Here is a 12,672-nt window from a genome sequence, read left to right on the forward strand (position 1 = left end):
GAAGAATCAGGAAGGGTTAATCAAGGTTCCCGCTGTTGCCTCGGTGGGCCTGGGGAATGGAAGGAACCACAAAAATAAACACATGTATTTTTAACGAAATAAACACTAGACCCGTGGGGACATTTGTGGGAGTTTCCTTGGCGGCAGTATTGAAAACCACTGTCATCCCTCATTTAAAACAATATTACTCACTGGCAAGCATTGAAGGCTGTGCATGTGTGAAGGCTATATTTCATCATTCTGTCAAAGCATGGCTGAATGGAAAACATTAAATTATTTTATTTACACGAGTACTTAGCTATTTAGCATCTTCTGTAGCGTGATTTACAAAATGTAAGCGCCCAGCTATGCCATCAATTTCTCCAGGGATGCATGACATACCATTGCTGGATTCATCACCCTTAAGGCCTGATGGAATAGTGTGTAATGTTACAGTAAATCATAAAATGCTGTTGCTGAGGCAACGGCTTCAAAGACCTTATTTTAAGCGTGATCTAACATCAGATCTACCTGACGTGCTAATGAGCCAGATTAAACAAACAATCTTCTGTTTTGAGTCTGTTTTGGATTGTGTTGCACTCACTGATGAGAAGGAAGCTTTAACACAGAGGTGTACTGCAAATATTCTTACATAGACCGATATTTTTTATTTACACCAACCGCTGAAGCAAAAACAGTCCCTCAAAGGGACTGACCTATCGGTAAATTAGCTCTTACCCCTGCTAACTTGGACAACCTGTCAGCCCTCTGTCAACTTCACTCATGCATTGCATCAAACTAACTTTCAAAAGAATTCACTTTTACATTGGAAAGGTATAACTTCATATCTACTGTGCTACAGAAATACTATGCTAAATAGCACGTAATTAACCTGAAGTTATAGTGCAACATAACGCCAATTAAAGTTATCTAATTGTAGCCTGTGCTAGCTAACTTATTCAAGGTAAGGGCTGTGTTTTTCCACAAAGACAGCAGTTCAATCATTTAATGTAACGTTAGCAGAGTTAAAAGCATTGTTGATTTGATTTGCCTCAGAACAAATGTTCATGTCCTTGTTGATCCTCTGGAAGTTAAGAAGGCAGCTTAATCCAAAGCAGACATTTAGATCTGGTTTGTTTGGATTTATAAAATTGAATAAAATAAAGTCCATTGTCCATCATGTCAGAAGACCTGGAATTGTTTTTACAAGTACCCCAGACATGTTGGTTCAAAATATTGTTGTAATGAACTCCATGAAATAGATGAGCGTTCATGATTTAGCAGTGTTTTTCTAAAGAGCTGAGAGGTCCAGATGTCTGAGTTCAGGGCCTTCTGAAACCAATACTCAACTGTCATTGGCTCATCTGCCTTGAGGGGGCGGGTCTTACCAGTGGTCAATTCTGCACAATCTGGCTAAGACTATTCCCACTAAAACAGTGGAAAAAGAAAATAACCACAGACATATCAAGAAAGTTTTGGCTCTCATAAAAATCAAGAAAGACATGTGGATCAAAACCTCACAGCATCAAACGGAGAGAAAACTTTAAAAGGTCGACTTTAAAACAATATCCAAGGGCACTCGAGGCCGAACAACATCCTCAGACAAAAACTGGTTCAAGTTAAGGACAAAATGCTCAAACAGAACCTACATTGTGTGCCATGTTCTTGGAATTTTGATTAGGTTTTTGCAGGGTTTTTTTGGTGTTGTTGCTTTTGGATTCATGTTTTGTGTTTAACTATTTTCCCTGTTTTAGTGTTTCCCCCTGGTGCATCACTTCCTTTAGTCTGCTCTGCCTTAGCTACATCTGCGTCTCTTTAACTGCTGTTTGTCGGTGTCTATAAACATGTCTCTGTCATTCTTTTCCTGTTAGTTGGTTGTATTTCTGTCAGTCCTTCTGTCCCGCTTTCTGCCCACTGATCAGTTATTTGTTACTCGTTGGTTTGTCTGTCAGTCTGTTTATGGTTATCCTGCTTTAACGGGACTTTCTGATTATGATAAAGGACTTTATTACTCCTGCCTCTCAATCCCTCAATCCCAGAATTCATGGCATGTATTGTGTCTGCAGTCCAGTGTAGCAACTAAGCAACGCCACAAGTATATGACAAAACACAGGAGAGTGAGCAGCTCAGGTCAGCAATCCACCTGCATCTCAAGGATAATGACTCTTTTGAGAACAGTACTGCACACAGTCTGAACAAAGAACAAAGAGGGTTTGATTAGAGGAGTGAAACTGACTCCAGCATAAAACAGAGGAGGATGCTTCAGGTTTCACAATGCAGCTTTGAAGCTCCTTCCCAGGTGGGGAAGAAGTGATCGATGTGACCAGAACAGATATCTTGCTGACCAGCTTACCAACGTACTGTGGACAAAAGACCCTAAAGACCCTCAGGAGAGACAGGTGAATATGGTGAATATATAAACAGAAAAAGTATCATCCTTAGAAACCATCAAAAATCATGAATGGCTCAGCTCCACGGAGATGGATTTCTGTGAATGGCCAAGAGTTTTGTGAGAAATGGCTCTTGAGATGATTGGTTTTGGAAAAACCTCAGTGCTGGAAGCCGTAAAGCGTGAGAGAGAAAAACACTCTTGCCAGTGTTTTGATGCTGTGGTCAACATTATATTCTCCAGCACACTTTGGTCAACATCCATGTGGACGATGGCCCTATATGGTCTCAAACTGGAATTTCAGGATCAGATTAGTTTATTTCCCCCTCTCTGTGAGAATGTATAACTGACTAAGAAGATGTTAACAGGGAAACTAAGAGAGATGAGTCACTAGTATTGTATGACGTGTGTGAGAGAGAAATGAAGTGGGTGGGACATAAAATAAGAAGATAACATGGGATGCTAATATGAAAACTAAAGAGAATCAAACTGGTTTGCAGGATTAGAAGTGGATACATGAAGACCACTGAAGGCTCTGTTTTGTGTTCTCCACTGAGCTGGAACTGTTTGTATCATTTCTCCAGTGCATGAAAGGGAGAGCTCTTAGAAACAGTCACTTCTGTGACCTGAACGGCTGCTGCCAGCGACTGCATCTCTGATGTCCTTTTATCTCCCGCAAAACTGAGCAGAACAGTTTCCCTCAGATGTTTAAGAGGCAGACTTGCAAAAAGCATGATTAGGATTAGTTTTATTGAGTCCAATCTGTGTCTCCATCAAGCGTTTCAGAGTACAGTGACAATTCACTTATTCTTCCAGCATTGATTCAGGCGTATGACAGACAGGAGCTTGTGTTACTTTCTCATGCTTGAAGCCAGCAGAGACATTTTTAGCTTGGCACTGTATTCTAGCAATTAAAATGCCTCCAGAAATGAGCAGCTAGTTTCTGTTGTTTTTCTCCTCCTATTATAGACAGTAGCTACTCTTCTTGCACCAAAGCCAGAAGTGTTGCTTTTGTAAAGAGGCCAATTAATTAACCCGTTTCAGCCCCACACACATGCACATATTATTAATGCATAATCATAATTAAGTCCACAGCTAAATCTGAGGAGGGGCTTGCTCTAAGCCTCCTGGGCTGAGGGAATTACTTTATGATCAAAGTTTTAGCATTTTTTGCTTTGAAAGCATGTGAGCAGGGTCAACTTGTTAATTCCTCAATATGAATTTCAATTGGGCAGTTTCTATTGATTTTGACCAAAGCGCCCATTTGAAATGTTCATTTTTACCTTTTTTAATGTGGAAACATAAAGAAAAAAACTTGTGAAATTAGTGAAAATATTTTATATATGTCGATATTTGATGTTTGTACCAATTCTCCATTACTTGGCAGCAGGATTGCTCAAAAAATATTCAGTGTTCTTCTGCAGATTGCTGATCTGACTTATTATGAGGATCCCAGACTGACCTCATGATGTTAGGATCCGGTCTCTGCAGGGGTTGCGCTGTCTCCTGCAGGACTTTTTGTTCTTATGCATCAAGCTTTCTTGGAAAGAGAGTTTTTGGACCAATCAGACTTACTACTTCAGGTAAACTATAATCATTTCTCACAGTAACTGTGCTGACATCTACACATTTACCTTCAGCTGAACTAGAAAGTTTGCTCTTACTGGACAAAGTTATGTTTTCGTTTTTTTTAATTTCCTATTAAATCAGGCATTTATTTTCATTGCATTCATTTCCAGCTCACTAACTTGCAGCTGTTTACCCTTGAAACGTAATTTTCAAGATTGGCTGCATTAAAATTCCATTTCTTAATTATTCTAACATAAAAACATGTATTCATCTGTGCTTATTTGAGATGTTTATTTGTGGTCACATGTTTTCACAGAGATTCTGGTAAGATTTGTTCCTTTTTAATTGCTTTCATAATCAAGAATACTATACAAGACTGACTCTGAAGCAGTGATTAATCAGCGGTGATTAGTTTGTGGGAACTTAATTACATTAGTTAAAACTAACAGGGAGACACTGGAGGATAAAGCAGGAGGAAAGTGACTGCGATGACAACAACATCGATTACAAGGCCACTCACTTCCGACCTTGAGGAGGGAGGCTGAGTTCTAATTCCCAGAGATCCGTCATTGTCGGGAACGCCTACCGAGTGTCTCTTGCATTGGCAGTGACCTCCTGGAAAGAAAGAAGAAATGAGAAAAACCTAATGAAGCAGGAAAGACTTTGGCTGTAGCAAAGATGGCCATAAACCGTGTGAGGAGTCATCTACACCTCTCTCGCATCCAGCTTCCAGTCTCCAGTGTCTTGGCATGTTCGTGTTGTCTTGGACAGTAGTTCTGCGCTCAGGGGCCCAGCTGCAGAGGTTTCACTGGAGAATGGCACATTTCTTTCAGGCAGACCAGGAAAAGAGCGTAGAAGAAACATATCTGGCTTCTAGCCAACCTCACCAATGCCACCAGTGACCCTGGAGGAGGATTCATAGTATATTTATATATATTTACACACACAGGCAGGCGCATGTATTACTGCATGTCATTCCCTCAGACGTGAGTCGGAGGGAATGGGAATGACTCACGTGAGTCGTTATAGGTTTATGGGTTAGGGGGAAAAGGTGCCTTGCTGTGGAATAGTAGTCACATAGAGATGTAAACAAACATTGAGTACATCGCTAACGGTGACAGGGCCTCTGTTGGGAAACATACCAAGCTCCTGTTACAGGCTGTAATGATGTCATTGTTAGGGGAGGGGCACATGAATCCAGGATCTCGTAATTCTCGTAATTCATTAACATTAACAAAAATCTAAAAGGTGCGGTCCTGCTTCTGTCATATATTTTCACAGGAGACATAGCGGACAGTGGAATACTGTAAAAGCTTGGACTGACTCAGAGACCACCCATCTCACCAGCCAAGGATGGCATTCATCTGTTTGAGTATCCAGATTTAGGTTGCACAGAGTTTTGTTTTATCTGACGGAGACTGGGAGCAGATACAGGACCACTGTAACCCGAGTGTGGATTTAACCCCGCTGCGAGCTCCGCACATGCAGCCAGAAGCCTCTAACTCAAAGCATTCGCACACTCACGGGATGGTCATTTTCAAATGCCAACATGCTTCTTGAATGGCACTTTAACAACATTTTTTGTTGAACCCAAAGTAAAATGACTGACTCCTTCACTAAATCAGCCACACCACCAAGTACACAGTCATACTGTGGAGCAGAGAGACTCTGCCATCTAACACAGTTGTTAAAAATGTTATTCCACTGCTGACAAACATGAATTCCTCAAATATATTTGTATGCTACGTGGACTGTCTCAGCACATCTATTAGGTATGAGCAGAAGCAGAACGAGGGCGACTTCTTCCATATGCACAAGTATCTGACTCTCAAAACAGATTCCAGTCAGGATTCCAGTTAGGGACTCAAGAACTGATCTTTGACCTTCGCGATATAGGACTCACGCAGAGCTGTCATTCACAGAGCTAGAGCAGCAACAGAGGGACCACAAGGGGAAGCAGGAGGTCTGGGTCTGTGCAACAGCCAGCTTGTCTCCCCTGGAAAATACAAGTTGTCATTCCTGTGCCAGAAATCTGCGGCGCAAGGACGGATAATGAATTAAGGAAGGGAAAATGTTAGTATAGACGCTGCCAGCCAAGAAGGAGAGGATGGTTCATATTTACAAAATTCTGCAGACTCTGCATTGGGGAAAGGGGTGGAACGGTGAGAGTGAAGAGGGGAAAATAAAGGAAGAAACTTTAGTTTTACTACAAAAAGAGAAGTAGTAACATTATACAGAAAAATCCACAATGTGATCCTCAGCATTTAGGATCATCTCAGTTAAAAAATGGTACGGATGAAGAACGCTGGAGGTCAGGTGTTCTTATACAGGTATGATGTTAAACATGTGGCCTCAAAGGTTTAAGACTGCAGTTTCATTGAGAACTCCACTCCACATTTTGTGTAATATATCACATAGAAAGTTTTAAAAAACAAAACAGAAAACCCAGATTTCAACAACAGGATATTGTAACGTTGTTGAAAAAGGAAAGAACAGTACCTTACTCAAAACAGTTGCCTATTTAATGACACCTCACAGCATATTTGTAAAGCCTCTAATGGCGTACTTGTGTACACCCAGATAATATAGTGTTGGTGCAATCTGTTGCTTTCTTTTGCTAAGCAATTATTTTCTTAATTTGCTTTGTAATTGGCTGGACTCATTTGGTATGAAGTGATTGTATTCTTGAAGTACCTTGAGATGACATTTGCTGTGATTTGGTGCTACATGAATAAAGCTAAGCTGTGCTGAAGTGGATATAAGATTACTGTACAGACACAAGTAGATTAACATAAATACTCGTAATATAGTGCTAGTGTTTCAATAATATAGACACCACGCTGAATCTTCCTGGGAGCCTTTTGAAGTGATAGGGCTTTTGATTTGCTTCATGAATAGTCAATATTATTTCTCCTCCAGGTGTGACTTTGACCTCACCTGTTCTCTGTTAAGTGTTATTTCTTTGTTGCACCTCTTGATGAGGAAGAGGCTACCTGAAAAAGGCAAATAGCCCTAAAATGCTTGTCCGGGTCATCTGAGAGCTCAGATCATTTGTCGGCTCAAACAGGTTCCTTTAAATCATTCACTCTGAAACAAAAATGATGCATTAACTTTATTAGATATATCTATACCAGTGTTTTTCAACCTTTTTTGAGACATGGTACATTTTTTAGAATAAAGGATTCCTGTGTCACAAAAAACGTTTTATCACCGCCACCTCTTGCACACATCATCATTGTTTTTAATTAAGAAGGTCATCAAGACACTGCCTAATGCCAGCCATTGACATGGACGAGTATTTCATTACTTTGATGGACCCTATACTTAAGGCACAAGTGCTCAGCAATGAAAAATGATTTGCAGTAACTAAATAAACTGGTGGTTGAAAATCACTGATCCATATAAACACATATTTTAGAGGCACGTTGAATTTATAATATTTGCAGTGTTAAAACATTCAAGACGCTTACATTCAAATGCTTGGTTTTTCTTTCCTTTTTAATTTTTTTTTTTTTTTACAGAACCAAAATATACTACAATACAGAAGTTGAACTTCAGTATATTTATGAATACGGTTATTTTGCAGATTTGTGGGTAATTGCAATAAACGATAAATAATATACCATAGAAGTCATGTTGTGCAACTTACAAAATCTGGCCCCAAGAATATTGCTTATTTTAGCGGCGGAGCTAAAAGTATGTCAAGGTTATACATTATAAATTCCATTACCTTTATACACCATGATCACTGATTTTTTTTCTTGCCAACAATCTGAGTGTACACTGTGGTGTAATAGTGACACCCTGTGGCCAGAAGTGTCAACTGCAGGCTGGGACCGACTGGCCATGTGACATGATTCAGCCGCGTTTAGGTGAATTTAGTTGAGCTTGGAACAACTTTAACCCTCCACCTGAAGACAAGTCAGCCTTAGAGATGAACTTGGGTCAATGAAGGGCAGTCTGATGCTATTTTACAACCACTTGTTCATCCTCGCCAATAAACATGTAAAAATATGACGTTTCCTCAGGTATGTTAGTGCACGCTCGGTGCTGCAACAGCACTGCTTTACCTCTGCTGAACAGCAGGTGGCAGTATTATTCAGCCTTTTATCTCATTGCCCATGCTTAAATAAAAAATATGAAAAATAGCTCAAAACTATTAAATAATACATTCAAATATTTGAGATTTGATAACGAGGACTATCTACAAATAATTTTACTCATAAAACTTTCAGTTATTAAACATCAGATGTTTGCTCTCTGTATATTCACTTATAATAAAAGTTTGTCTGTCAATAAATGTGGGAATTCTTGTCATTTAACATCAGAAAGCCTGTTTGTTGGTGAAATGAACTCCCTTTTGAGCCACAATTTGCTTGTGACACAGATCAAATGTTAGATCTCTTGTCTTCCTTTGCATGAAAAATGAATTTATACACTCCATTAACCATGATGAGTGCATAAACATGTAAATTGACACCTGAACTGCACTCTCCTGCCTGCCAGCACTCAGGTAAAGTGGAGACCCGCAGCAGTGGCTTCATACTTTTCGCAGGAGAGCGTCACTCCTCTGTGTGAGATGAGTGACAGTGCACGCTGAGTGCTGTCAGTAGCATTTGCAAGTCAATGCTCAGATTTAACCTCTTCACTCTGCTCTGCCTTCAATGTAGAATTCACTCCCTGCATTCAAAATTATCCTTCGAAAATATACTCTTTGCACACCCAGCCCTTAAAAAAGAAGGCAGCCGAAAGTGTGAATGTTAAATATGAACCATCATACTGACCTTGTGAAATGATTTAGCTATTTTGCAGAAGAGCACCATAAAGAGATTCTTGCTTCATTGTTACCTCTGCGATGCATAATTTGGGATTTCAATTTTCAGATTTGTGGAAAGTCAGAAGATCCTATTTCACTTCTCAACAGAGAAACACAAATCACTCCATTGTACTCCATTTTAATAAAAAAAAAAGAAGGAAAAAGCCAGTGAAAACAAGATATGTGCATTCCTTTTTCTGGGGTCTATAACGTCTTATCGTGATGAAAATGATGATGAAAATGTCTGCCCTCTTTACAAACACAACCATGTCAAAAAAGAAGTCCCACTATTGATCTGTTCAGTGTGTTGTGTTACACGATGCAAAGGTTGAAGGAGACTTTTGAGCAGGGATAACAATGTTACGGCACTGCACTGGAATTCCTGGGTTTCCGCATACACATGCCTGAGGGCCTAAATGTGTCGGCGCCTGTTCTGTGTGTGCATACATGCACGTATGGGTTTCGCAGAGGGTATGTATTTGTATCTGCCTGCAAGGCGTAGCGAGGGGTGTGTGTGTTTGGGTGTGCGTGTGTGTGTGAGCGTAGCGGCTGCTGATGTGGGTCATTAGACCTCCTTTGCCCCCAGGGGCCATGCAGCAGGAGAGGACAGAAGGGTAGAGAATGAAGAGGGGGGGACTGAGATTGCGTGTGGTTGTGTGTGCCTGTAGGAAGGGTTGGGGGGGCGGGGTCGGGGCATCCCAGAGGAGTAGAGACCAATAAATCAATGTGCCGTCTCTGCGCTGACACCCAGCTTGTCTGATGGGGGGGGTGATGGGGAGGGGAGGGGCACCATGGTGACAACACTGTGGCCTTGTCTTGCTGTCACTCAAGCCCATGCCGAGCAGGAGCCCTCAACCCCAACCTGAAAGCACCGGCTGAGGTTGGGGAGACCGGGAGAGGTTGACGGGCTGGGAAAAGGTGGAATACCACAAAAGTTTATGACCCGGGCTGGAGCACCTTCCTCTGTGATCATCATTGTTTCCCAGGAGATACCTTTTTTTTTTTAAAGAAGGGGCTCAGCTTTTAAGTTGCAATAAACTGCACCCACAAAAAAAGAACTTGAACTGTCCTTTTCTTCTTGTTATGGTGATGGAGAAATGAAAGAAGAAGGTGAAACATTAGCCTTCCCATGTTGAGGAGCATGAAGCAGCTGCACTTTGGAGTACGATGTTTCTCAAAGCTCTCATGTTTTCTGGTCTGCAGAAGCTCTGCTGTTTTTACACAAAATGAACTCTCAGATGTATCTATAATACTTCCAATATGATTTTTTTCTTCTTTTTTTATTAGTGACTGTCTCTAAAACCCAATGTCCAGTGCTGGCTCTTCACATGCGACTCAGCTGATATTGTTTCGCTGTAAAACAGTGTCAGAATGGTGGATGTGGTCATCTAGATTTGGCCTTGGGTCAAGAAATATCTTGACCTTCGTCAGAGCAGTACAAAGTAAACTACTATACCTATATAGTTTACAAGGAACACAATACGTTTTGCATTGTAAAGAAACGAAGAGGAAGACAGCAAACTGGTATATTTGACCAACAAAGTCCATCACTGATCAAGGGTCCTTACATAGTGTTGAACAACAAATGATGAAAATTAACTTTTAGCTGGTGCATTTTTAGTCCAACTATAATAAGATCGAATTAAACTTAAAATACACATTTCCTTATACAAAGCTCATGGTTGTCTGTGTGTATATATGTAGCCCTACAATAGACAGGTGACCTGTCCAGGGTGAACCCTCCTCTCGGCTGTAGTGAGCTGGGATTGGATGGATGGATGGATGGATGGATGGATGGATGGATGGATGGATGGATGGATGGATGGATGGATGGATGGATGGATGGATGGATGGATGGATGGATGGATGGATGGATGGATGGATGGATGGATGGATGGATGGATGGATGGATGGATGGATGGATGGATGGATATAAAGCAGGAATAGTCCTATATACACTGTTTCATTGTTGGGGGTCTGTGGAAGTCTGATGTATTATCTTGTATTGTGGGAAATTTTCTGTCCCTTCGCTTCAACTTTTCTCACATCCTGCCAGAATTTTATATCATTTCCTTGTTTTCAGGGTCTGTCGCCGGGTTTCTCTCCCATGAAAATCTTACATCAGCCCACTTTAATTCACAACAAAAGCCATCAGGCCATTCACGAGTTACAGTCGGTTTGTAACTTTCCACTGGTCTGCTGACTTTGAATGTTACATCATTTGTAGATGTTAACAAAAAAAAGTTAAGACTAAAACAACAATCTAGCTCTTCATAAGACATGAACATACCATAATAATAATATGACCAAAAGCTTTTTTTTTCAGTTTCTGAGAAAATCTCGCTTCTATATTTTTTCTTTGGATGACAGTGGATGAAGGGTATTGATCTAAGCAACACATTGTAATAACTTTGCTCCTCGTGCCTCCGTGTTAGAAAACAAAACGAGCAGTTTGATAATGAAATTATTCTTCACCACTTCATGGGATTGAAGATGTACTGGATCTTTTAAAAACTTTTTTTGAGATAAATGAACTTGCCTCCATCAAGTCAATCCACAGAAATGTTTTGTCTTTTTAACTGTTTCTTCCTGAAGCTCTTCAAACTCTTTGGTCTTTGAGTCAGGTAGCATTTTTTTACCTGACTGGCTGAACTAAAACCAAGAGGTCCTGCAGACTTACAATAATTGTACTCGCTCTCATTATGTTGGACCCCTTTAATGTCCTGTTACGCTGAGCCACTGGGGACGAGGGAGAGGTGCTGTAGTGTATTTAGTCACAAACACACACGCACCCTCTGTACACTTCTTGCACTCTTTCATCTGACCTACCAATAGCAATAATATGTGTCCTTCACTTATCGTTTTCTAGCATCTATATTATCATGCCCCCCACGCTAGCACCACAAACCTTCCCATCTACAACCCCCCACCCCCACCCCACCACCACTTACATCGACACACACACCCAACACACATGCACAACATGAAACATCCCCCTGTGCAGCAGCAGACTGCAAAGCACTGCATTCCTCACGACTTTTTTTTTCTAATAAATGTGATCCCAGAATCCTGGAGGGAGACCAGTGCTGTGCATTAAAATTCATGGGAAAAAATGGCAATAAAATCCTTCTTTCTCTCCCTCTTCCCCTCTTTCTCTCCCTTCCTCTATGTTCTTCCCTTCTCGCTCCCTTCTCCTCGTCTTCATTCCCTCACTTGTCTGCTCATCACACACACACACACACACACACATACACAAGCTACTCACACATACACATTTTTTTTCATCACCCCTGTGCACTCCCCCGCTCTCGTTCAATCTACTAACCCTCCCACCGGCTCGTCTCTCTCAGCATCCCCCCCGCCGTCCTTCATCCTTTATTCTCTTCCTCCTCCCTCCCTCCCTTCTGCCTCACACACACACACGCACACACGCACACACACACACACACACACACACACACACACACACACACACACACACACACACACACACACACACACACACACACACACACACACACACACCACACACACACACACACACACACACACACACACACACACACACACACACACACACACACACACACACACACACACACACACATTCTCGCAGAAACACTCACACACCCATCTATATTTTCCAACTCCACCTCTGGCAGGTTGTTATTTCTACAGTCAGAAATTGCTTTTTCAATATCTCTTTCTCTAATTATGAGCCCAGCTAAAGGGGTCGCGCCACAAGAATACCAATTTTTCCACCATTTCTCACTCCTTCTCCAGAATAATGCTGTTGTTCAAGGTAACAGCAACGTGCATATTAAATATATATTTGTGGAAATGTTGCAATATTGTCATTATGATGCTTTTATTGCCATATTGGGATTTTATTTGATAATACATTGTTTTTTTTATATTA

Source organism: Cololabis saira, chromosome 13, assembly GCF_033807715.1.
Source record: "Cololabis saira isolate AMF1-May2022 chromosome 13, fColSai1.1, whole genome shotgun sequence".
Classification (NCBI taxonomy): Eukaryota; Metazoa; Chordata; class Actinopteri; order Beloniformes; family Belonidae; genus Cololabis; species Cololabis saira.